Source organism: Chiloscyllium plagiosum, unplaced genomic scaffold (genome assembly GCF_037043375.1).
Source record: "Chiloscyllium plagiosum isolate Xiang-an unplaced genomic scaffold, Cpla_swu_hap1 HiC_scaffold_7, whole genome shotgun sequence".
NCBI classification, from domain to species: Eukaryota; Metazoa; Chordata; class Chondrichthyes; order Orectolobiformes; family Hemiscylliidae; genus Chiloscyllium; species Chiloscyllium plagiosum.
In genome coordinates this window covers 32423864-32449005 of record NW_028270145.1, presented here as the reverse complement: position 1 = coordinate 32449005, position 25142 = coordinate 32423864, and the positions used below count along the sequence as shown (strand labels likewise).

Here is a 25142-nt window from a genome sequence, read left to right as displayed (position 1 = left end):
CTCCTTCGTGATGGCCATAGCATTCACCTCTACCCCCTGACTCTTTTGAAGTTCTAGTCTGCTACTGATATCCAATCTGAATATTGATGTAAAGTATCGATTCAGTTCCTACCCCATTTCTTTGTTCCTCATGACAACTTCTCCAGTCTAATTTTCCATTCATTTTTCATCAGTCAATTGTCTTGACTCCCTCTTGTGACAATGCTACTTCTTTAACAAGGGTATGCTGTCCTTAGCTTTTTTGAGAGAGATTGTAAAAACGTCGATTCTGAAAAGTCTAGGTTTGAAAGTTTTTAGGGCTAATTTGAATATAACTAACAGATACTGCCTCAGGCAAAAAGCTTTCAAATTTTAAAAAAACTCATTCAATGAAAGGGGAGTGGCAAGTTCTCCCAGTTCAGCTTTTCTCTGGTTTGGTTGGTTTTTTTAGCAGTCTGGCTGTTCACTGAAAGCAGTCAGTCGGTCAATTTGAGGCTGCTGGTCCAAGAAACAGCTACATGGAAGGAGGTGTTCCATGCTGAATCCCTCTGTCATCTCTCTCTCCTGTAAGACCCTATGTTTGATATTACTTTTTTTTTGCCAAGGGTGTTTATGGGAATAATTGCAGGAATTTGAACAGCATCATTAAGTTGGGATAATCTATTGTTTTTTTTAATAGGTTAAGTTATTCTCTATTCTGTTCTATTCTGTTTGTATTTCATTCATCAACCTTGCAAATAAATTCTGTTTTGTTTAAAACTAAATGGTTGGGCCAGCTGCATCACTCCTGAAATATCCAGATTACACCTGCTTAAAGCAACTAGCAAAGTTAGGGTCTGGACTATTTTCTTGAAATGTTTTGAGGAAGTCTGGCCTGGTCCATAACACTTACCTTTTATATATCTAAAAATATTCTTTCACTCCATTTTATGTTACTAGCCAGCTTGCCCTCATACTTAATCTTCTCCCCCCAGCCCTTATTGCATTTTTAGTTGTTCTCTGCTGGTTTTTAAAGGCTTCCCAGTTCTCTGGCTTCCCATTAATCTTCACTACATTATATGCTTTTTCTTTTGCTTTTATGCTGTCCCTGGCTTCTCTAGTCAGCCATGATTTACTCGTCATCCCTTTGGTTTGCTTCATCTTCCTTGGGATGAATTTCTGCTGTGCCTCTTGAATTACCCCCAGAAGCCATTGCTGCTCTACCATTGACCCTATTAGCTTTCTGTTCCACTCAATTCTGACCAGTTCCTCCCTCCCGTCTTTGTAGTTACTGTTACTCAATTGTAACATTATTACATCTGATTCCAGCTTCTCCCCCTCACATTACAGGGTGAATGTTACCATATTACAGTTACAAGGTTGGAGATGGTCATTCCCTATTACTTCAGTAGCATGAAAGTTATTTGCCATTTTATCAGCTTAAACCTTATCATTTTCCAGGACTTGCTGCATGTAAACACAGCTGGCTGCCTTGATATCATTTTCTTATAGTTTCTAAAGATGCCCATCCTTTCTAAAATGTGATGCTTAGAATTGGACACTATTGACCTGTTGAGACCAAAGTAGTGTTTTATAAACGCTTAACACAATTTCCTCGCTTTTGTACTCAATGCCTATCTATAAAGACAAGATCATTTTTAACTGCTGTGCGATCTTCAACAATTTGTATGTTTAACCCCAGATGTCTTTGATTCTGCACCTATTTTAAAATTGTACCTTTAGGTTTATGTTGCCTTTCCTCATTCTGAACAATGGTGTGTCTAACTGCCAGACTTGGAAGGACAGACACTCCCCCTGGGGTACGGGAGGGGAGAGAGGACATGGTGACAGAGAACATAACAAGTAAAGCGCAAAGAAAGGGAAGGATTTGGAGTTGCTTTACAATTTAAAAGATGTTGAACTCAATATTAAGTCTAGAAGGTTGTAAAGTGCCCAATCTGAAGATGAGATGTTGTTCCTATAGTTTGCACTGTGATTCCCTGGAGCACAGCAGCAAGCCTCACAATTTAACTCAATATTATTCACAATTTGAAGGTGAAGATAATCGACTGCCATATCTCTTCAAAGACACACCATTGTTCTGCAATTCTCACAGTCCAATCACTTATTCAGAACTATCAACATCTTTTCTACCCAACTGTACACCCCACACCCTCCCCCAAACTATGTCATAAATGCTACCCCTTCCACACTACACTCTAGCTTTGACAATGAGTCATCTCGACATGAAACATTAGCTTGCTCTCTCTCCATGGATGCTGTCTGACTCGCTGTGATCTCCAGCATTTGTTGTTTTCAGCATCTGCAGTAATTTGCTCCCATACTACAAAGCACTTGTCTGCATTAAATTTCATCTGCTAATGTCAGCCAACTCCACCATCCCGTCCATGTCCCAGTAAACATCCTCCTATTTCACTAAACTTCCAAGTTTTGTGTCATTATAAAATTTTGAAACTTATGCCCTTTACTCCCAAATCCAAGTCATCAACAAAGCAATAGCACTAGCATTGATTCCTGGAAAGGATTGTGTGCAATTTAAAGACAAGGGAATTTGAATGTGGTGGTGTTTCAGTTACTATTGTCCTTCTAAGCAGCAGAGGTTGCAGATTGGCAAGGCCCTGTTGAAGGAGCCTCTGAGCTTTGCATAACTGCATCTTGTAAGTGGCACAAAGTATTATCTCTGTGCCAGTGATGGAGGAAGTAAATGTTGGAGGTACTGGTGGTGTGCCAATCAAACAGATTGTTTGTCCCAAATGGTTTCAAGATTCTTGAGTGTGATTGGAGCAGACACTATTGCAACACGTTCCGAATGAGTGCCTTGAATTCCCAGCTTCTGGTCTATTGTTGTAGCACGTGTATTTATTTGGCCAACTGAGTTACATTCTGGTAAGACATCTCAGGAAATTGCTTGTGGTGGATTCAGTGTGAATAATTTTATTGAATGTCAATTGAAAGGATTATATTCTCTCTTATTTCAAAGTTTATTGCCTGGAACATACACTAAAATATCGTGAGGAAGGTTCTCAGAAATTGCAGCAGGGCCTTGATCAGCTGGAGAAATGGCAATGGAGTTTAATATAGTTACGTGTGAGGTCTTGCATTTTGGAAAATCAAATCAAGGAGGCAGTTTCATGGTGAATGGTAGGGCCTAAAGAGGTGTAGTGGAACAAAGGGACCTTGGTGTTCAGGTGCACGGTTCTCTGAAAATGGAGTCACAGGTAGACAAGGCAGTGCAGAAGGCTTTTGGCACACTGGCCTTCATCAGTCAGGGCATTGAGTATAAAGGTTAGGAAGTTATGTTGCAGTTATATAGGACATTGGTGTGGCTGCACTTGGAGTATTGTGTTCAGTTTTGGTCACCTTATCATCGGAAGGATGTTATTAGACTGGAAAGAGTGCAGATGAAATTTACAAGGCTGTTGCCAGGATTCAAGGTGGTGGGGGGAGGTAGAATCATTAACAACATGTAAAAGGCATTTGGACAAATACATGGATAGGAAAGGTTTAGAAGTTTATGGGCAAAATTCAGGGAAATGGAGTTAGTGTACATGGACATTTTGGTCAGCATGGACAAGTTTGAGCCAATGGGCCTGTCTCTGTGCTATGGGACTCTAGGACGCTATGACTTAAATGCGGTGCAAACATTACTTCAAATCATTGGTCAGCATAGAAAGATCATTTAGTGTATTGTGCTATTATGTTCCCAATTACTGGACAAGTTATACCCCAGAATGAATCCTAGTGTGATTGAAAATATGTTTGTTTTGGTTTTGTTTAGTTTGTTAATGTGGTGATTATTGACTGAAACTTGCACAAAGTTGCAGATTTTCTTTTTTAAAAAAGTAGTTATTTACTTACAAAAGCAGAATGAAAACGAAATAAGCCAAGCTGCCTAACATAGAAGACTTAGCAAGATCTGAAACACACAATAAAATGAAGTTTCAGCCTGTTTCCTGACACTATCGGATCTAGAGTTTCAAGTCCAAAGAAATATACATTAACTTTTGCTTAACTGAGTCCTGAAACTTGCTTTACCATGGACAGTGTAGACAATTTGGTGAGACTTTTTCAAGTCTGCTGATATGAACCTTTCACAAATATGAATCATCTGCAGATTTCTAACCAAATTCTCCTGATTTAGAAGCTTGACAAACCAAACTCCGGTAAAGTAACTGGTAAGTTGTTCCCTGAACTACCGAACTCCTAGAAGAAAAACAACATTTGTTTCTGAACTCAACCCTAGTGTTTTCTGATCTGAATTTAAAAGCTTGAACTTATCCTATACACCAAGGTTTATTCAGTCATGTAGAACTCAGGGAAGATAGGCATTCCACACCAATTCTCAGAGAACTCCATTGTAAATAGTCCTCAAATCTGAAAAACAACCATTCACCTTTACTACTTGTTTGCTGTCACACAATTAATTTTATATTCATATTGTCCTTGTTCTTCCATTAGCCTACATTTCACTCAAGAAAGTTAATTAAACACCATTTGTGCTTTAAAATAATCTGTGTTGACTTTCCCTATGTCACAGCTAAGAGGGAAATGAAGGTGAATTGAATAATTTCTCCTGTTCACTTCTGTCAATCGCAAAGGTGGTTTTTAATTTATTTCCTAGCTTTTACATTTCTGTCCAAAAATACATGTTGCTGTGTTTTTCCATCCCCTGTTTGTGAAGTCAAATTCAAAAGTGACCCTCAGAAAATTCCTGAGGATAAAAATATGTATGATTTAGTAAAACATTCAAAACGTAGGGAACTGGTCGAATCCCACAAACTGACCATCCAAAGAGGCAAATAAAAAAAGGAAAGGAGCGAAACCACAAATTGATTAAAAGCAGATGTATTAACATTAATTCAGTAACTCAATATTCAGTGGAGAGCCTTTCAGTTGGCTGTGCACAGAAGTCTTTTTCACATGGGACAAATGTAGTTGATCTTCAACTGAAGGTGCAGCAGTTGTAAACTGAAGTTGTTGGGCTTTTCTTTACATCCTTTATCAAACAAGGATGTAGCATTTATGATTCTTCAGTCCACTGGCTCCAGTCATGACTCGAAGAAAGACTGAAAAATTATGGTCATTTCCACCACAATTTCCATTCTCACTTCCTGCAGTATCCTTAGATGCATCTCATCTGGTCCTGGTGTCTTATTGTCTTTTAAGTCAAACCAGACAATCAAATGCTTTCTGTTTATCAATTTGAACCTTTCAAGTGTCGGAATCATCTCCTCTTTCATCAAGACATAGGCAGTATCTTCTTCCTAGTAAAGGTAGATCATAATATTAATCTAGTATCTTCGCCATGTCCTGCTTCCGAGTATAAATTACTTTGTAGTGTCAAGTCTGCTGCATTCCACTTGTTTCTACCTTTTTATTGTCTATATGCCTATAGAAGATATTTGGATTCCTTTGTAAATTAGCTGCCAGTCTCTTCATATTCTCTATATGCTTCTCTTGATTGCGTTTTTCTTTCTTTTCTAAAATTCCTAATCTAGTTCTAAATTGAATTATCCATGTGACATCTGCTATAAGCAAGACTTTTCACTTTATTTTGCTACTGAATGTTATCCAGATCCTCTGTTCACCCAAAATGTTTCAGCGTGTGAGCAATGAATCATGAACAGTACTGAACACTATGCAATCATTATTGAACATTGATTGACTCCCTTGCTCTTTGAAATAAACTGAGTATTAGTCCCCAGAAAAAGGGAGCTTGAGTCTGATGAGAAGGTAAAACATTTTAATTGTCAAATTCAATTTTAAGCCATCTTAACTGTGTTTATTTCAGTTTTTAATGAAGGTAAGAGAGGAGACTGTTAACCAATCTGCTATAAGGAGACTGTCAGCAGTGAAACCTATCAGGAAGCTGGGGATATTTTGTTTTAACAAAGTTTTAATGAGTAGCGACCAGAGAAGTAATCGTCTCCAATCATCCTTGGTGCAATTGACAGTTCTCTTATCCCCTCACAAATTCTTCTCTGAACTAGAATCTGCACTTCCATAATCATTCCTAAACATCCCATCTCAATCACCTCACAATCATTCTCCTAATCCTCATCTCTGACACCCAAGCACTCTTTCAACCCCATGTCCATCAACATAATCACTCCTTGACCACCATCTCAATCCCCTGCAATCTCCTCTTCTCTGGCTGTCATCTGCATTCCCCCACCTCCTTCCTGAAATCTTTCCCCATAACCACTATTTTCAATCTCTCTCCCTTTCTGTCCCTGTTACTTCATGGTGAGGTTGCTGCTGGCCTGAAAGCCCAAAAGAAACGTTAAACGATCCCTGCTGTTAAAAACTGCTGAACCTTTAGGAATCCATGCACGTCCTGCCAACTGAGATTAATGCATCGCCTTAATTTCAGGGCCAGTATTGCCACAGAGTTGTTGTGATTTACCCCTCCTTTAAATGGAAGCTTTGTGTTCTGATCCTGGACAAGCTGCAAGAGCATATCATGGCCAATGTATCTAATCCCTTTATAAACCTAAAACTGTAATTGTATCACCTCTCAACCTCTCTTTTCCAGAGATGACATCTACAATTTTCATAATTGCTCTTCATAATCTAATTTTTCTAACCCCTCAATCATTCAGGTTATTCTCTTCTGTATCCTTTCAATAACTGCCATATCCTTTCAGTGCTGAAATGATCAGAGCTGTACACAGAAATCTAAGTGCAATTGCACCAATGATTTTTGAAGTGGAAGCATTACCTCATTATTTTAGCTCAATAGTGACCTTTTAAGTGTACCTCAACGTCTGATTTGCTTTATGCACCGGCACTGAGTATTGTTGCAATAGCTTCTATTTATTATCACTCAGGACTGCAAGAGCTCCTTCATTTTCTACACTCATTATATTATTTCCGTTTACTTTTTTATTCTAGCTAAATTCCTTTCATTCTCTCTTGAAATACTTTGCATTTATCGACGTTGCACTTCACCTACATACAATTCTTCTGATATCTTATCCTGGGCTGCTTTGACATCCACCGCCTTCACCAGCTTTTGGACAAAGTGCACATTTACTTTTGAAGCTTGAGAAGTGAATCACTCTGCTCTGTATAGCTTCCATGCTTGGGTACTTGTACATGGAGGTAGCCTGCCTTGTCTCCAATGAAGGCTGACTAGTCATCACTATATAGCTGGTCATCCAGTCATTTCCAGAGTCTGTTGTAGCAGTGTCATTGTAGTGATAGCCTCAGTTCCTGCTGAACGATGATGATGATGACACCTTATCAGATCACATTCCTGAAGAAGGGCTTATGCCCGAAACGTCAATTCTCCTGTTCCTTGGATGCTGCCTGACCTGCTGTGCTTTTCCAGCAACACATTTTCAGACCTTATCAGATGTGGCATACTCATTTTCATCAGTGATTGCTCAGCCCTAGGCTATTGCTCAAAGTGGATGGAGGGAAGCAACATTTGGCATGCACCAGTTTCACTGATTGGTCCTTACTCCAGAGTTTCTGTCTCCTGCTACTTACTAGCACAGCGATCTTCAACAGTACCATTCTATTTAATTATAAATGAAGACTCATTAATATCAGTGTGTCTGCATTGAAGGAGGATATGTTTGTAAGATACAGCAGTGCTGGTTCTGTTGTCTCAGTTTCCCATGAGTGCCCCAGTCCATTACAGGATTCTGACATTGCCCTTCTATGGTGGAACCCGTGGGAACCACAAGAGATCATGAATACCAGCCTTTGACAGCAGAAGCCTCTGCAGTACAGGCTCCCACTTGCAGATAAGCCTTCAGTATGCTGTCAAGATAGAGATGAGTCTACTGCATAGGAAATAGGAACAGGAGAAGACCATTCAGGTCTTCAAGCCTGCACCACCAATCAATTTGGCTGATCATCCAATTCAGGACCCTATTACTGCTTTCTTCCCTTACTCTTTGATCCCTTTAGCCCTAAGATTTAAATCTCACTCTCTTTGAAAACATTCAATGTTTTGGTCTCAGCTGTTTTCTGTGGTAAAGACTTTCACATGCTCACTACTCTCTGGGTGAAGAAATTCCACCTGATCTCAATCCTAAATGGTCTACACTATATCTTTAAACTGTGACCCTGGTTCTGGACTCCATGATCATCAGGAACATCCTTCTTACATTTACCTTTTCTAGGCCTTCTAGAACAGTATTCTCTATCATTTAGGGCCATCCCTTCATCTACAAATTGTGGAAATTTTCACCCACTTGAAACAGAGTGCTTATCTTTCTTTCCCTGACTTGCTCCTATTGTCACCCTGATGATTTCCATGGTTGCATCCTGCATGGTGGTGATGGTGTGGCGATGGAACACTCTCCTGGCATTGTATTTCTGTTTCTCATGCAAAGACAAGTGAGTGGGTGAGGTAAGGCACTGCTAACATCTCTAATCTATGACCACCTCATTAACTCTACATGTAAGTGCAAATAAGGCACTGAAAAATCTTTATTCCATTCAGGACAAAACAGGCCATTTGATTCACAACACATCACAAATATCCACAACCTACACTCAGTAGCAGCAGTGTGTACTGTCTATAAGAAGCAATGCAGACATTAACCCAGGCTCCTTAGGCAGCACCTTCCAAAACCACAACCTGTACTATCTTGAATCAAAACAGCAGCATATACAAGGGAACATCACCACATGCAATTCCCCTCTAAGATACTGAGCAGCCTGATTTGGAGATGTATCATTGTTTCTTCGGGGTCACTGGGTCAAAATGCTGCAACCTCCTCCCTCAGGACATTTTGGATCTACCAACAGTATATGGACTTCAGTAGTTAACGGAGGCAGCTCACCTCCACTTTCTAAGGACATCTAAGGACAGGCAATAAATGCTGGCCCAACCAGCGATGCCCACATATCATCAATGAATTTAAAAAGTATCCTCAGCAGCCTTGGGCTCCAAACCTTGCTGAGGATTCAGTAAGTAGCCTGGAGATGTTCCTGCCCTAAATTTTGCCAGTTGTTCCGGTGCTGTATGAGGCCTATGGAGTATCTTTAATTGAATAGCTTGGGTTTTATTACAAATGGAGATCTTTCTGGCATTTTCTCAGATGTTGTCCCACATTTCTGAAGGGATTTCCAACCCCAATTCCTGATTCCATGTTTTAAACAATTGTTCCATGTCTTTCAATACTTCGTTCTATAATGAGTGATAGAGAGTGCTGACCAAGGGTGGACGCATTGGCCATAACACTCTTCTTTCCCTATCCGATTTATAAGAGCTGTCTAATAATGTGGTCATCTTCTATATATAATCTCGAATTTGGAAATATTGAAAAAGGTCTCCATTAGGCAGTCCAAATTTCTGGTGCAGCTGTTCAAAAGACATCATAACCTCCCATTGAACAGATCCCCTAAGCAAGAAATACCCCTGGACCTCCAGGCTTTAAATGTAACGTCTGTGTGCCCCAGTTGAAAATCCCATGCTCCCACTATATCAGTATAAGGAGAGGTTTTTTGTGAATTACCCTCATCTTGCCGCATTATCTTCCAGGCTTTAATTGTATTTAATACAATAGGGTTTTTACAATGGTCCATAATAACTTTCATCTTATCTAAAAATAAGAGATTAATGAGGGGACACTTTGCTTGAGAAGCCTCAATGTCCAGCCAGATTGATTGCGGGTCATTCGAGACCCAGTCGGCTACGTAGCTTAATAGAGCTGATACTTCCTAAAGTCTGGAAAATCCAGTCCTCCCCTTGCTTGTGGAAGCTGCAACTTCTTTAATTTAATAAGGGGTCATCTATAATTCCAAATGAAAGAACCAAGCCAAACATATAGTTTATGCAATGCCGGCCTCGGCAACATCACAGGGAGCATTCTCATAGGGTATAAGAGACAAGGCAAAATATTCATTTTAATTAGAGCTATTCTGCGTAACCAAGATATCGGAAGATTCCCCCAGTGTTGAAGGTCCTGCCTTATCCTCTCTAATAGGTGCACAAAATTGGCTTTGTACAGCTGACCAAATACTGGGGTGATAAAAATACCTAAATATAAAAAACCCTCCAGAAACCACAGAAAGGGAAAGCAAGACCCGTCCGATAAATTGGACATACTAGCAAGACCACCCATCGGCATGGCCTCCGATTTTGTGAAATTAGTTTTGTAACCTGAGAACGCACTAAATAATTTGATTACTTGGATCAAGCGGGGCACGGACATCAAAGGATTACTAAGAACAAGGAGAACATCGTCTGCATAAAGGGTAATTTTATGTTTACCCGAACCAACCCTCGGAGCCATTATATTAGAATCAGCCCATATAGCTTCCGCTAGTGGTTCAATTATTAGCGTGAATAATAATGGTGAGAGACGACATTCCTGACGACAGCCCCTACCCACACTGAAGCTATCTGAGCCTAAACCATTAGTAATCATGGCTGCTTTGGGGTCATTGTACAATATTGAGACCCATTTGGCGAATACCTCTCTGACACCAAACTTTTCCAGTGTGTAAAACAGATATGACCATTCAACCCAATCAAATGCCTTCTCTGCATCTAAAGAGACTACTATTCCCGGTATTCTTTCCTGATGACAGACTTGAATCACATTTAAAACCCTTCCAATATTATTAGATGATCTACGGCCCTTGATAAACCCAGTCTGGTCCTCTTTTATGATGTATGGTAAAACCCTCTCCAGCCTTAGTGCTAATGTTTTAGAAAGAATTTTAAAATCTACATTTAGCAAAGATATTGGTCTATGTGATGTGCAATCTTCTGGGGGCCTTTCCTTTTTTGAGAATGAGAGAAATATTTGCTTCTCCCACCGAATGAATAATTATATATGTCTATAAGTGGGCCAGCCAGTATCCCTATAACTCTTTGTAGAATTCAGCCTGGAACCCATCTTGGCCAGGTGCTTTACCACTCTGAAGCTGCCTGATTGCATCAAGTACTTCCTGGGTTGTCAGGGGAGCATTCAGGATCGACACCTGTTCCAGGGTTAAGTCCGGAAAGGCCAGGCTTTTAAAAAAGCACCCCATCTTCTTAGCTCTGTCTTCACAATCCTGTGATTAATACAGATCAGAATAAAACTTTCTGAAGGCTGTACTGATCCTTTTGCGGTCATGAGTCAAAGTACCAGCACTTTCCCTAATGGACGTGATAGCTTGAGGGGCCTTTTTTCTCCTTGCGAGATACGACAGGTATCTACCAGGCTTATCGCCGTATTCATATAGTCTTTGCTTTGCAAATAATATTTCCCTCTTTGCTGTTTGGGTAAGTGTGGTATTCAAGGCTGTCCTAAGGGCTGTAATCCTTTGTAACTTAGCAATAGAGGGCCTATCAACATACGCTGTCTCAACTGCCTTCAAGCGAGCCTTGAGTAGACGCTGATGTTCTCCCTTTTGTTTTTTCTGTGTCGCCGAATATGAAATAATGAGACCTCATGCATAAGCCTTAATGGTCTCCCACATCACCGATGGGTTACTGGCCATTCCTGAGTTAATTTCCAAAAATGTTTTGAATTCTTGAGAGAAATATTTTACGAATTTGCTATTCTTCATTAAGAAGGAATCCATACGCCATTGTCAGGGGCTTGTCTCATCATCCCTAGTCATAACTTCCATATATACTGGAGCATGATCAGAGATTATATTACCTATTTTGCAGGATAATATCGAGTTCAAAAAGGTCGAGGGAGCAAAAACATATCAATTCTAGTATGACACTTATGTGGGTTAGCGTAGAAAGTAAAGTCTCTGATATGTGGATGAAGGGACCTCCACACATCTACTAACCCTAACTCCTTATTCAAATCCACCAGTTGTCTGGATCTAAGAGATATACCTGCAGTACTTTTGGGTATCCTGTCAATCTCTGGGTCCATAGTACAATTACAATCTCCTCCTATAATTGTGTGACGAGCCCAAAAGCCATCAGTTTGGAGAACACTTCCGTTATAAATTTGAAGATTCAAAATTCCATATTCCTCTCCATTTATGAGGGCTTTGATCAGTATACACCGTCCAGATTCATCTTTTATCTTACTTAAGATTTTGAAAGGAACGTTCTTCCGAATGAGAATGACTACCCTCCTACGTTTTGAACTAAAAGATGAAAAGAAGGCCTGATCGAATCCTCCTTGTTCTAATTTTAAGTGCTCTTTATCCAGTAAGTTTCCTGTAAGAGAGCTATATTAACCCTTTCCTTTTTGAGGTTTGATAGTATTTTCTTCCTTTTGATTGGTGAATTACTCCTCTTGACGTTCCAGGTGCACCACCTAATCGAATGACTAACCATGATCATCCAGGCAAGTCTGAGACCCCCCCCCCGGGAGGAGGAACCCCACCCAAAACACCCCGAGCATAGACCGTAGAAAATTCACAAAAGTAGAAATTCTTTAATACATTAACGCCAATATAGTTAAAGGTTATTTCTAAATAAGAAAAATATAAATCACATTTAAAAGGAGATTTTCCCCCTTGTTCCCAGGGGGCATCACTACCTGTCAATAAACTCACCGTATCCTCTCCCAACCAGCGCCCCGCCCTTGAGCAAGGCACCACATAATAGAGTAAACAAATTCAAGTGTACTATAAAACCAAAGTTAAAAGTGAGTGCCCCACCCCCCCCCCCACCCACACCCACACTTGGATACGTTTAGTAAAGATAATATAAAGTATAAACATATAAAACTATAAAGTTACAGTCCCAGCAAGTAATAGATAACTAAGTATAATAACAGAAGAAAAATAAACCCCGCTATAAAAAAAAATTGAGGTAGGACAGAACAAACCCCCCCCACACGAATCAACTAAGCCGCCTGGCCTGCAAAAAAAAAGAAAATCACATAGTGGATAACAAATAAGCCCCCCTCCCTGCCCTCTGGTGACGATATTAAACAATAAAGGGGATAAAAAGAGAAAGAAAAGATAATCCGGGGGAGGGGGGTGCAAAATAGCATCATTAGCCATACAGTTTAATTCTTACAGTCTATTTAAGAATTCTTTAGCCTTCTCCGGTAATCCAAAGTTATAAACGGATCCTTCATGACGGAAGTGCAGTATTGCTGGGTAAATGCAAGGAATATTGGATGTTTAAGTCTCTCAGATGCTTCTTTGCCTCATCAAATGCCCTCCTTTTGCGGACCACAGCTGGAGAAAAATCGTGGAACAGCATAATCCTAGAGCCCTTGTACACCATGGACTGGAGATCCTTCCCCAGGATTCTAGAGTCTTCCAGGAGCATCTGTTTCTCTCAATAGCATTGGAGCTGGAACAGAACTAGGCGGGGGCGGTAGTCCGACCCGGGTCTGCATATAGCAACCCGGTGGGCCCACTCTACCTGCACCTGGCCTGGTCTGGACTCCAACTTTAATATTTCAGGGAGCCATTGCTCCCAAAAAACTGCCAGCTGGCCTTCCGCCTCCCATTTGGGAAGGCCCAGCAACCGAATATTTTTTCGACGACCCCACTTGTCGAGGTCGTCGATGTGCTCCTCCAAGGTCCGGACTCGTTGCTCGAGAGCCCGGACCCGGCCCACGGCCGAATCACCGGCAGTCTCCGAGGTCGCGGCCTTTAGCTCTGCCCCTCCAATGCGATATTCAAGTTTTTCAATTTCTCGGTCGTGCTTTTACAACGCAACCGAGAGCGACTCCCACCTGTTCCTGGATTCCTCAATAAATGTGTCGATCCTCTCCTGCAGCTTATTGATCACGGAGATCAGGCTCACCTCTGCAGGTAAGTCCTCCGAGCCAGCCGCGGACGTCTCCGCTGCTGCTGGAGGGGGTGGGGTTGGGGTCCCCGCCTGTTGCGAGCTGGGGGCATTATTACCTTTAGTCATTTTAAACACAGCACGAAACTGTTCATGTTTGGTGCAAAATGACTAAATATGCTGGGTAAGAGTTATTTAAAGTGGTTTCGAGCGTGTGGTGGAGGCGGGTGCCCCACTTTGCCTGAGTCTTTTGCAGAGTACTGCAGACTCAGATTTGCTGGGTCGCCACCATCTTGAATCCCCTTTCTTCAGCCTTATTGGCTGCACTTCCTCTGGTCTTTAAATCTCCCCAAGTCTTTTTCTTTGAACAGGGAATTGTACTTCACTAGAACTTTTCTAGGTGGTTAAACCTAAAACAGTTCTCTTCTTCTGCCTTTTAAAACCATATCCCTGTGGTTGTTCTTCCCTAGATCTTAATAACTGAGAGATCATATCAATTCCCGCCTCAGGCGACTGACTGTGTGGAGTTTGCACATTCTCCCCGTGTCTGCGTGGGTTTCCTCCGGGTGCTCCGGTTTCCTCCCACAGTTCAAAGATGTGCAGGTCAGGTGAATTGGCCATGTTAAATTGTCCGTAGTGTTAGGTAAGGGGTAAATGTAGGGGTATGGGTGGGTTGCGCTTCGGCGGGTCGGTGTGGACTTGTTGGGCCGAAGGGCCTGTTTCCACACTGTAAAGTAATCTAATCTAACAACATATCCCTTCAACTGTTCACAACAGTCAAAGTACTGACCATACCCAACTAACAGAGAATCGAACATGAGATAGGATTCTGCATTTGGCTGTCACTTACTAAACAATCTTGATTACGCTAAGAATTACACAAACAGCCATTTTAAGTTTATCATTCGTGCTCTCACAGACAAGGTCCTGTCCTTTTCAACAGCAACAGCATATCCATGTACTGTCTCTTTTTTTTAAAGTGAACATCAACCATTCCCTGATGCTTTCCCCATCAAAATACCCTGGCCAATCAGAGTCCGTTTCATCATTTGAATTTAAATGTAAGTTTTGCAGTTTACTGTTCTACATGACAATAGATCTACCACAAGGCAATCAATTCTTTCTTTTCTGACAATAAAGAAGTTGTTAAATAAAATCAAACACTGTGAGTATGTTGGTGATCTATGGAGAGAGAAGCAGAATAAGCATTTTGAGGAGTAGTCATGAGTCTCAAAATAGAACATAGAACATTACAGCAAAGGAACAGGCCCTTTGATCCACAATGTTGTAACTAACGTGACAAAAACTGAAACTAATCCCTACTGCCTGCCCTTGGTTCATATCCTTCTATTCCTTGCATATTCATGTTTTATCTTAAAGTCCCTTAAATGCCCCTACTGTATCTGCGCTGAAAATGTGTTGCTGGAAAAGCGCAGCAGGTCACGCAGCATCCAAGGAGCAGGAGAATCGGCGTTTCGGGCATGAGCGCTTCTTCAGGAATGAGGAAAGTGTGCCAAGCAGACTAAGATAAAAGGTAGGGAGGAGGGACTTAGGGGAGGGGCGTTGGAAATGCGATAGGTGGAAGGACGTCAAGGTGAGAGTGATAGACCAGAGTGGGGATGGGGGCAGAGAGGTCAGGAAGAAGATTGCAGGTTAGGAAGGTGGTGCTGAGTTTGAGGGTTGGGACTGAGACAAGGTGGGGGGAGGGTAAATGAGAAAACTGGAGAAATCTGAGTTCATCCCTTGTGGTTGGAGGGTTCCTAGGCGGAAGATGAGGCGCTCTTCCTCTAGCCGTCGTGTTGCTATGGTCTGGCGATGGAGGAGTCCAAGGACCTGCATATCCTTGGTGGAGTGGGAGGGGGAGTTGAAGTGTTGAGCCACGGGGTGGTTGGGTTGGTTGGTCCGGGTGTCCCAGAGGTGTTCTCTGAAACGTTCCGCAAGTAGGCGGCCTGTCTCCCCAATATAGAGGAGGCCACATCGGGTGCAGCGGATGCAGTAAATGATGTGTGTGGAGGTGCAGGTGAATTTGTGGTGGATATGTAAGGATCCCTTGGGGCCTTGGAGGGAAGTAAGCGGGGAGATGTGGGCGCAAGTTTTGCATTTCTTGCGGTTGCAGGGGAAGGTGCTGGGAGTGGAGGTTGGGTTGGTGGGGGGTTTGGACCTGACAAGTGAGTCACAGAGGGAGTGGTCTTTTTGGAATGCTGATAGGGGAGGGGAGAGAAATATATCCCTGGTGGTGCGGTCCGTTTGGAGGTGGCAGAAATTACGACGGATGATACGATGTATATGGAGGTTGGTGGGGTAATAGGTGAGGACCAGTGGGGTTCTGTCCTGGTGGCGATTGGAGGTATGGGGCTCAAGGGCGGAGGAGTGGGAAGTGTAGGAGATGTGGTGGAGAGCATCGTCGATCACGTCTGGGGGGGAATTACGGTCTTTGAAGAAGGGGGCCATCTGGGTTGTTTGGTATTGGAACTGGTCCTCCTGCTCCCAGGAGGACTAATTCCAATACCGAACAACCCAGATGGATCAAGCCTTCCCTCAAGCTTCCACTGCTCCAGAGAAAGCAACCCGAGTTTTTCTAGTCTCTCCTTATAGCTCATGCCCTCTAATCCAGGCAGCATCTTGGTAAATCTCTTCTGCACCCTCTCTAAAACCTTCACATTCTTCTTGTAATGTGGTGACCAGAATTGAAAGCAATACTCTAAGTGTGGCCCAACCAAAGTCTTACAAAGCTGCAACATAGCATCTTGACTCTTGTACTCAAGTCCCTGACCAATAAAGGGAAGCATGCCATGTGCTTTCTTTACCACCTATCTACTTGTGATTTGAACTCCAACATCCCTCTGTACATCAGTGCTGTTCAGGGTCCTGCCATTAACTCTATACTTTTGCTTAAGACTTCCAAAATGCAGCACCTCACACTTACACAGATTAAACTCCATCTGCCATTTCTCCGCCCATATCTGCAACTGATCTATATCTTGCTGTATCCTTTGACAACCTTCACCACTATCCACAATTCTACTGATTGTTGTATCATCTGCAAAACTTAGTAACCAACCCATCTACACTTTCATCCAAGTCATTTATACATATCACAATAGCAAAAGTTCCAGTATGGATCCCTGTAGAATACTACTGGTCATGGACCTCAGCCCGAAAAACACCCTTCCACTGTGAACAGAGGAACAATATTAGCTACTGACAGTCCTCCAGGACCTCTCTAGTGGCTAGCAAAGATACAAAGATCTTGGTCAAAGCCCTAGCAAACTCCTCTCTTGCCTCTCTCAATAGCCTGGAGTAGATGCCATTGGGTCCTGGGGATTTATCTATGTTAATGCTGTTCAAGAGACCCAACACCAATTCTTTCTTGATCTCAAAATGCCCTAGCATTTTAGCATGCCTGACATTAATCTCACTATCCTCTATATCCTTCTCCTGGATGAATACTGACACAAAATACTCATTTAGTATCTTACCCACATCTTCTCCAACAAGCATAAGTTCCCTCTTTCATCCTTGAATGGTCCTACCCTCTCCTTTGTTATCCTCTTGTTTTAATGTATGTGTAGAATGCTGTGGGATTCTCGTTAACACTACTTTCCAAGGTAATTTCATGGCCCCTTCTTGCTTTCCTTATCCCTGCTTGAGTTCTTTCCTGTTTTCTTTATACTCCTTATGGGATCTGTCCAATTTTAGTTTCCTAAACCATCTTTATTTTCTTTTTTTACCTTTTGACTAAATTCACAACCTCCCTCATAATCCAAGAGTCCCTTATTTGCCATCCTTGTCCTTCCTCCTTACTTTTCTTATTGGAACGAAGAATGATAAGAGGTGACTTAATAGAGGTATACAAGATGATGAGAGGCATAGATAGAGTAAATAGCCAGAGATTTTTTCCCACTGTGGAAATGATTATCATGAAGGGGCATAATTTTCAGTTGATTGGAGGAAGGTTTAGGGGAGATGTCAGAGGTAGGTTCTTTACGCAGAGAGTGGTGGGTGTGTGGAATGATCTGCCAGCAGTGATAATAGAGTCAGATGTATTACGGACACTTAAGCAACTCTTGGACAGGCACATGGATGATAGTAAAATGAAAGATGTGTAGGTTAGTTTGGTCTTAGAATAGAATAAAAGATCAGCACAACATCAAGGGCTAAAAGGCCTGTACTGTTCTATGTTCTACTGAAACATGCCAGTCCTGAACTCTGATCAGTAGGTCTTTAAACAACTCTTACATGTCAAATGTGAATTTGTCCGATAACAGCTCCTCTTAATTAACACTCCTTAGCTCCTGCTTAATATTGAAGTAGTTTGCCCCTCCCCAATTTAGTACCTTCCTGCAAGGTCCTGATTTATCCATATTCATAGCTATCTTAAGATTTAAGGAATTGTGGTCACTGTTTCCAAAATGATCTCCCTCCTGAGAGGTCAGTCACCTGGCTAGGCTCATTAGCCAATACAAAGTCCTGTCTGGCACCTCCTGTAGTTGGACTATCTACATACTGTTTCAAGAAACTCACATGGATGCACTGAACAAATTCTGGCCCATCTAAACCTCTTGCTCTAAGGGAATCGCAGTCAATATTGGGGAATTAAAGTCACCTACAATAACAACCCTGTTGTTACTGCATCTTTCCATAATCTGTCTACATATTTGTTCCTCAATATCTCGGTGGTTATTGGCATCCTGTAGTATAATCCATTGTGCCCATCTTATTTCCAAATTCGACCCATAGTGTGTCAGTAGAAGAGTCCTTCAGAATGTCCTCGGAGTGCAGATGTGGCATTCTCCCTGATTAGTAATGCAACTCCTCCACCTATTTTACCTTCCTTTACATCTTGTCTGAAACAGCAAAACGCTGGTAAGTTGAGCAGCCAGTCCTGTCTCTCTCTCAAGCCAAGTCTCTAAAATGGCTATAACATTATAATCCCATGTAATGATTCATGCTTTAAGCTTGTTGAAATAAACACACTTCACGAGAAAGTGAGGTCTGCAGATGCTGGAGATCAGAGTCAACGGTGTGTTGCTGGAAAAGCACAACAGGTCAGGCAGCATCCGAGGAGCAGGAGAATTGACGTTTCAAGCTGGAGCCCTTCATCAGAAACACACTTCAGCCCATTCGTGCCATTGTGTTAATTTACCTGTCTTGCCTGTCCTTCATTTCTAACTTACAGGTCCTCAATCCCTCCACTTGCTGACCTACTCCTCTGATTCCCAGTTCCTTTCCACTCTAGTCTAAAACCTTTTGAGTCGCATGAGGGAACCTCCCTGCAAGGATATTCGTTCCCCTCCAGTTTAGGTGTAACCCAACCATTTTGTACAGGTCACTGCTGCCCCAGAAGAGGTCCCAATGATCCAAGAACCTGAAATCCTGCCTCTTGCACTAGATCCTTCACCACATATTCATCTGTCCTATCTTTTTATTCCCTGCCTCACTAGCTCATGGCACTGTCAGTAATCCAGAGATTATTACCCTCGAGGTCCTACTTCTTAGCCTCTTTCCTCAATTTCAGAACTCACACTGCAGGAACTTATCCCTCTTTCTGCCAATGTCATTGGTACCAATATGCACAACAACCTCTGGTTGCTAACTCTCCCCCTTAAGAATTTCATGCTCAGACACATCCTTGACCCTGGTACCAGGGAGGCAACATAAGTCTCGAACGCAGCCACAGAACTGTCTGTATGTGCCCCTAACTAGCGAGTCTCTTACCACTATTGGTGGCTTGGACTTTGCCCAAGCCTTCTTTACAGTAGAGGTAGTTGTGGTGCCACAGGCCTGCAATTGCTGTTAAACTCCCCTGAGAGGCTATCCTCCCCCCCACCCCCACCCCCCTCCCCGCCAACAGTATCCAAAATGGTTTACCTGTTAGGGGAATAGCCACAGGAGACTCCTGCACAACCTGTCTGCCTCTCCTAGCAGTCACTCATCTACCTGACCTCAGTGAAGTTTCTCTGCCACCCTCTATTGGATACATGTTAACTCTATTTCCCTCTCCACAGATACTGCCAGACATTCTGAGTTTCTACAACACTTCCTGTTTTTATTTCAGCCTAACTTGTTGTTCCATTTGAGTTTTGGGTTTTATCCCGATTGACAGCATGTCAATTTCTTTTACAATGATTAAAATTGGTAAGCTAAATTGATCAGATAATTCATTCGTGAATGCATATTGGTAATCCTTGTCTGATTTTGTTTCTATCCAAATACTCCATGATCTTATAGTTAATAAATGTTTCCATATTTAATTTGCATGAAAAACTAACTGTTGCATAGTTTTTTGATCATGTTTGCAGCTCTATTCAAAAAAAGGGGAACGTTTGCTTTCTCCAAGACATGTCTCCAATATTCAGGGTTTGCTGTAGGGTTTCCACCAGTGTTCTTGCAGTCCCTTCCTTTCTAACCAAAGGATTCTCCAGTAAAATCTTAACGTGCCCTGGCATTTATTTGCCACATGACAACTGCACTGGTCATAAACAGGTACAGTAATGTAGCAGACTAGAAATCCTGAGGCTTTGACCAATAATGTGAAAAACATTAGTCCAAATGAATTCAAGTGAAAAGAAAATCTGCACATAAATAACAGGTATCAATAAAAATGACTGTGAAGCTATCAGATTGTTGTAAAAGCCCAACTAGTTCAATAATGTAATTTAGGGAAGGAAACTGGCCGTTGATATTTGGTTTGACTTATGCATGATTTTAACCTCAAGGTACTCAGACATATCAGAGCAATAAATTCCAGCTAACCAATAAGGATTTGCAGTCAATAACAGGGATTGTATTACAACTTCATATCTGCAATACCTACTACGTCTTGGAAGAATGAGAAGTGACCTTATTAAATGTATAAGATTCTGGTGGGCTTAACAGTACATATGTTGAGAATTTGTTTCCTCTTATGGGGGTGTCTAGAATTAGGGGAGACAGTTTATTAATAACAGGTTCTCATTCAGATGGAAATGAGGAGGTACTTCTTCTCTCAGACAGACAATAGTCTTTTGAATTCTCTTGTTGAGATAGCAGTAGAAGCCGAATTAATAAATACGAATGTATTTATTACTGATTTTAGACTTTTGACTGGTAAGAGAGTCAGGAATCATTTTTGGCTGACAGTAAAATGGGAGTTAAAGCCATGGTCAGATCAGTCATGATCTTATTGAAAGACAGAGCAGGCCCGATGGGCTGAATGACCTATTCATTTTTTTTTGTATAATGATATGTTTGGAGGTACAGGAACAGATTGGAATCCTGTGGAGAGACTGGGAATCTTAGCTGGCAGCAGCTTTGTTTTTCGGGAAGGCCCACCATGTTGTATCACTCAGACATTTGCCAGTCCAAGGTGAGCCTTCACTCAAGCTTAAGAACCCCAAGCACGGACTGAGAATCGTAAGCCAATTCAAGGCTTGTAGCTCTTCTTCGCTCAGCGATGCCACTGAGAAGTCAGTGGCTGCTACTGGTATGACACACACTCAAGGCGTTGATTCAACAGGAGTCACAAGTGTAGTGACAGTGAGTGATGGTGGGAAGGTGTTATGGCGTAGGGATCACAGAAGAGTCAGCAGTGAGTGCAGAGAGTTTGCTATCAACAGCTCCACTCTTCCAGATACCAGGTCCCTCAAGCACTAAGCGCCTTTGAATGATGGAATCCCCCAAGGAGCTGCGAGCAAACATTCTAGGGATTGTTTGTCATGTCATCTGCACACTTGCCAATCCCATCTCAGCTGCATTATTACTAATGGTGATGAGATAAAGTCCTTCAGCAGGCATTCATTACCCATCTAAGGGTTTCAATTGGCAACAAGGCAGGAAAGCGACATGTGCTCCCAGGCTCCCAATGGAGTCCTGGAAAACCACAGCAGGTCAGGCAGCATCTAGGACCAGGAGAATCAACGTTTCAGGCATCAGCCTCCATGCCTGATGAAGGGCTTATGCCCGAAAAGTCGATTCTCCTGCTTCGCAGATGCTGCCTGACTTGCTGTGCTTTTCCAGCATCCGATCTCCAGCATCTGCAGTCTTCACTTTGTCCCAGTGGAGTCCCTCAATCTACAGGCCTTCATACCATTGACTTAAATCAGGATGCAGACAGAAAGGCGGCAGAGACCCCACCCACCACTTTTGCACCATATTAAGTGCTGCCCACCACACCATAGCTATAGGATGGGGCAGTGATTGCATCTAGTAAATGTAAAGTGAGGATGAGAAAAGCTTTATCTCCCGTTAGAGCAGTAGATGAAACCACTGATATTTCTGCTGTAGAGAGAGAGAGAGAGACAATGACAAAGGATTTATTGATTCAGCAACAGAGATGGGACTATGGTCATAGCCTAGTCCAGAATACATTCAAAACTAGGGGTAAAGTGGATATTCAGATCACTGGCATAACAATGAAAACTATCATGGGATTATTTTGATGAAAGGGTGAAAATGGATGCAGACAATTAAAACCGACCATTTGAAATGAAAACAGAAATTGCTGGAAAATCTCAACAGGTCTGGCAGCATCTTTGGAGAGAAAGAAGAGTTAACATTTCAGGTTCAGTGACTTTTCTTCAGACCCGCCCCAACAAGTTTGACTGTCTAGACTTTATTTAATATGTAAATTTGACCTTAATTGCTGAGTAAGTATAATTTGAACTTCATTGGAGTTGTTAAAATAGACAGCTGCAGATTCAGCAAGTAAACACTGATTAAAAGCAATCTCCCCACTTCCACTGAAGATGGTGAGTACACTTGCTGGCCCACAGTACAGGTTTCAGTATGGGCTTCATGACTAAGAGAGAGGATGCACACATTGTTTGATTTAGTATGGGAGATCCTGAAGGCAGAAGTGCAGAGGATGAGGGATGTCCTGAATGAGCAGGATGGGAAAGAAGTGCCTAAGAAAATGAGAACAAGAGTATACCATATGGTCTTGAGCCTCCTTCACACTTCCTAAATTCATGGCTGATCTTCAGCTTTAGCTCCACTTTCTTATCCATTACCTATATCCCTTGATTCCCTGACTGCCCCGAAACCTACCTTTTGCATTTTTAATTACATTCCACATTGTAGCGTCCACAATTCCAATTAGATTAGATTACAGTGTGGAAACAGGCCCTTCGGCCCAACAAGTCCACACTGACCCGCCGAAGCGAAACCCACCCATACCCCTACATTTACCCCTTACCTAACACTACAGGCAATTTAGTATGGCCAATTCACCTGACCCTGCACATCTTTGGATGGTGGGAGGAAACCGGAGCACCCGGAGGAAACCCGCGCAGACACGGGGAGAACGTGCAAACTCCACACAGTCAGTCGCCTGAGGCTGGTAGAGAAACAAACTTACACAAACCTTTGAATGGAGAAGTTTTTCCTCTCATTCCTAAGTGATTTACGTCCTAAGATCCCAAGTGATCAGACTTTAAAGTCTGCTCCCCACCTCTGCAACTGTATCCTCAGACCGCAAACTGCAGTCAGTAAGGATAGGCGACAACACCTCCTCCATGATAATCCTCAACATCAGTGCATATTCAGCCACTTACTACACTCCTTATACACTCAGGACCGTGTGGCCAACTTCAGCTGTAACTGCATTTACAAATTTGTTGATGACACCACCGTAGTTGGTTGTATCTCAAACAATGATGAGACAGGGTACAGGAAGGAGATTCACAGCTTAATAGCATGGTGCAAAGACAACAATCTCTCCCTTAATGTTAGCGAAGCAAAGGAGCTGGTCATTGACTTCAGGAAGTGGAATGGAGGACATGCCCCTGATAGTGTGTCATTAAAACCAAATATCAGGTTTTCACTTTTGTCTGTATCTGTGGTGCTGAGGTGGTCGAGAGCTTCAAGTTCCTCGGAGTAAATATCACCAACGATTGATCCTGGTCCATCCATGTCGGACTCCACTGTCAAGAAAGCACACCAGTTCCTGTATGTCCTCAGAAGGCTAAGGAAATTTGCAATGTCCACAGTGACTCTTACCAATTATTTTAGATGCACCAGAGATAGCATCCTATCCGGATGCATCACAGCTTGGTATGGCAATTGCTGTGCCCAAAATCGCAAGAAATTGCAGAGAGTTGTGAACGCAGCCCAGTCCATCACGAAAACCAGCCTTTCTTCCATTGACTCCACCTACACTTCCTGCTGCCTCAGGATAGCACCAAACATAATCAAAAACCTCCCATCCTGGTTATACTATCTTCCACCCTCTTTCATCAGGCAAGGTACAGAAGTTTGAAAACACATGCCAGCAAATTTAAGAACAGCTTCTTTGCCATTGTTATCAGACTTATGAACAGACCTCTTATATATTAGATTTGGACAAAGTTAAAAATCACACACCAGTTTATAGTCCAATAGGTTTATTTGAAAATGCTAGCTTTTGGAGTGCTGCATCTTCACCAGGTAGTTGTGAGCAATGCTCCGAAAGCTAATGCTTCCAAATAAACCTGTTGGACTATGATTTGGAGATGCTGGTGTTGGACAGGGGTGTACAAAGTTAAAAATCACACAACACCAGGTTATATTCCAACAGGTTTAATTGGAAGCACTAGCTTTCGGAGTGCTGCTCCTTCATCAGGTGGTTGTGGAGTATAAGATTGTAAGACACAGAATTTATAGCAAACATTTACAGTGTGATGTAACTGAAATTATATATTGAAAAAGACCTGGATTGTTTGTTAAGTCTCTCATCTTTTCGAACTGCTGGTTTCAGTTCTTTCATATGTAAAATACAAAACCTTTTTTAAAAGTTACATTCTCAATTGAACTTTAACAATTGGTGTCATGTCGGCCCAGATAATGCATTGAAGGTGTGAGCTGCCCTGTGTGAGGCTGTCTGTCCGTGCCATAATGGTCAGTCTGCATCACACTGTAACCTTGCTATAAATTCTGTATCTGATGAAGGAGCATCACTCAGAAACCAAGTGCTTCCAAATAAACCTGTTGGACTATAACCTGGTGTTGTGTGATTTTTAACTTTGTCCACCCCAGTCTAGCACTGACTCCGCCACATTATGGGTATTAAAGTTGATCTTTCTCTGCACCTTTTCTTGAGCTGTAACATTGTATTCTGCAATAATGCTTAAAATGCACTATGATTATAATATAAAATTGTTTTAGTTTATTCCCAAAAGGACCTGCCAAGTGTGTGCACTTTGTTTGCATACATTCCCTTCACTGATAGTGTGCCATTAAAACCAAATATCAGGTTTTCACTTTTGTCTGTAATTGAACTTTACAGTTTAATAATAGAAAATGCTCGAAGTACTCCTGTCAGGAAGACTCTCTCCAGGGAGTGCTAACATATCAGGTCAATTAACCTTTCATCAGAACTGGTAAAAGGTAGATGTAACAGTTTAAGTGAAAAGGAGAGGGAAAGAACAAAAGAGAAAAGTCTGGTGGGTAGAAGTCAAGAGGCTTAAATGATAAATTGATAGTGTAAAGCCAAAAGGTGGTGTCATCAAGTATCGAAGCAAAAGAAGTGTAAATG

The 25142-nt window shown here is 42.0% G+C and overlaps 1 protein-coding gene across 3 annotated transcripts in view; it reads left to right on the top strand.

The window, feature by feature from the left end:
• Positions 1–25142, top strand: part of spag16 (sperm associated antigen 16) — a 988648-nt gene that overhangs the window by 898859 nt on the left and 64647 nt on the right. The window lies entirely within an intron of this gene.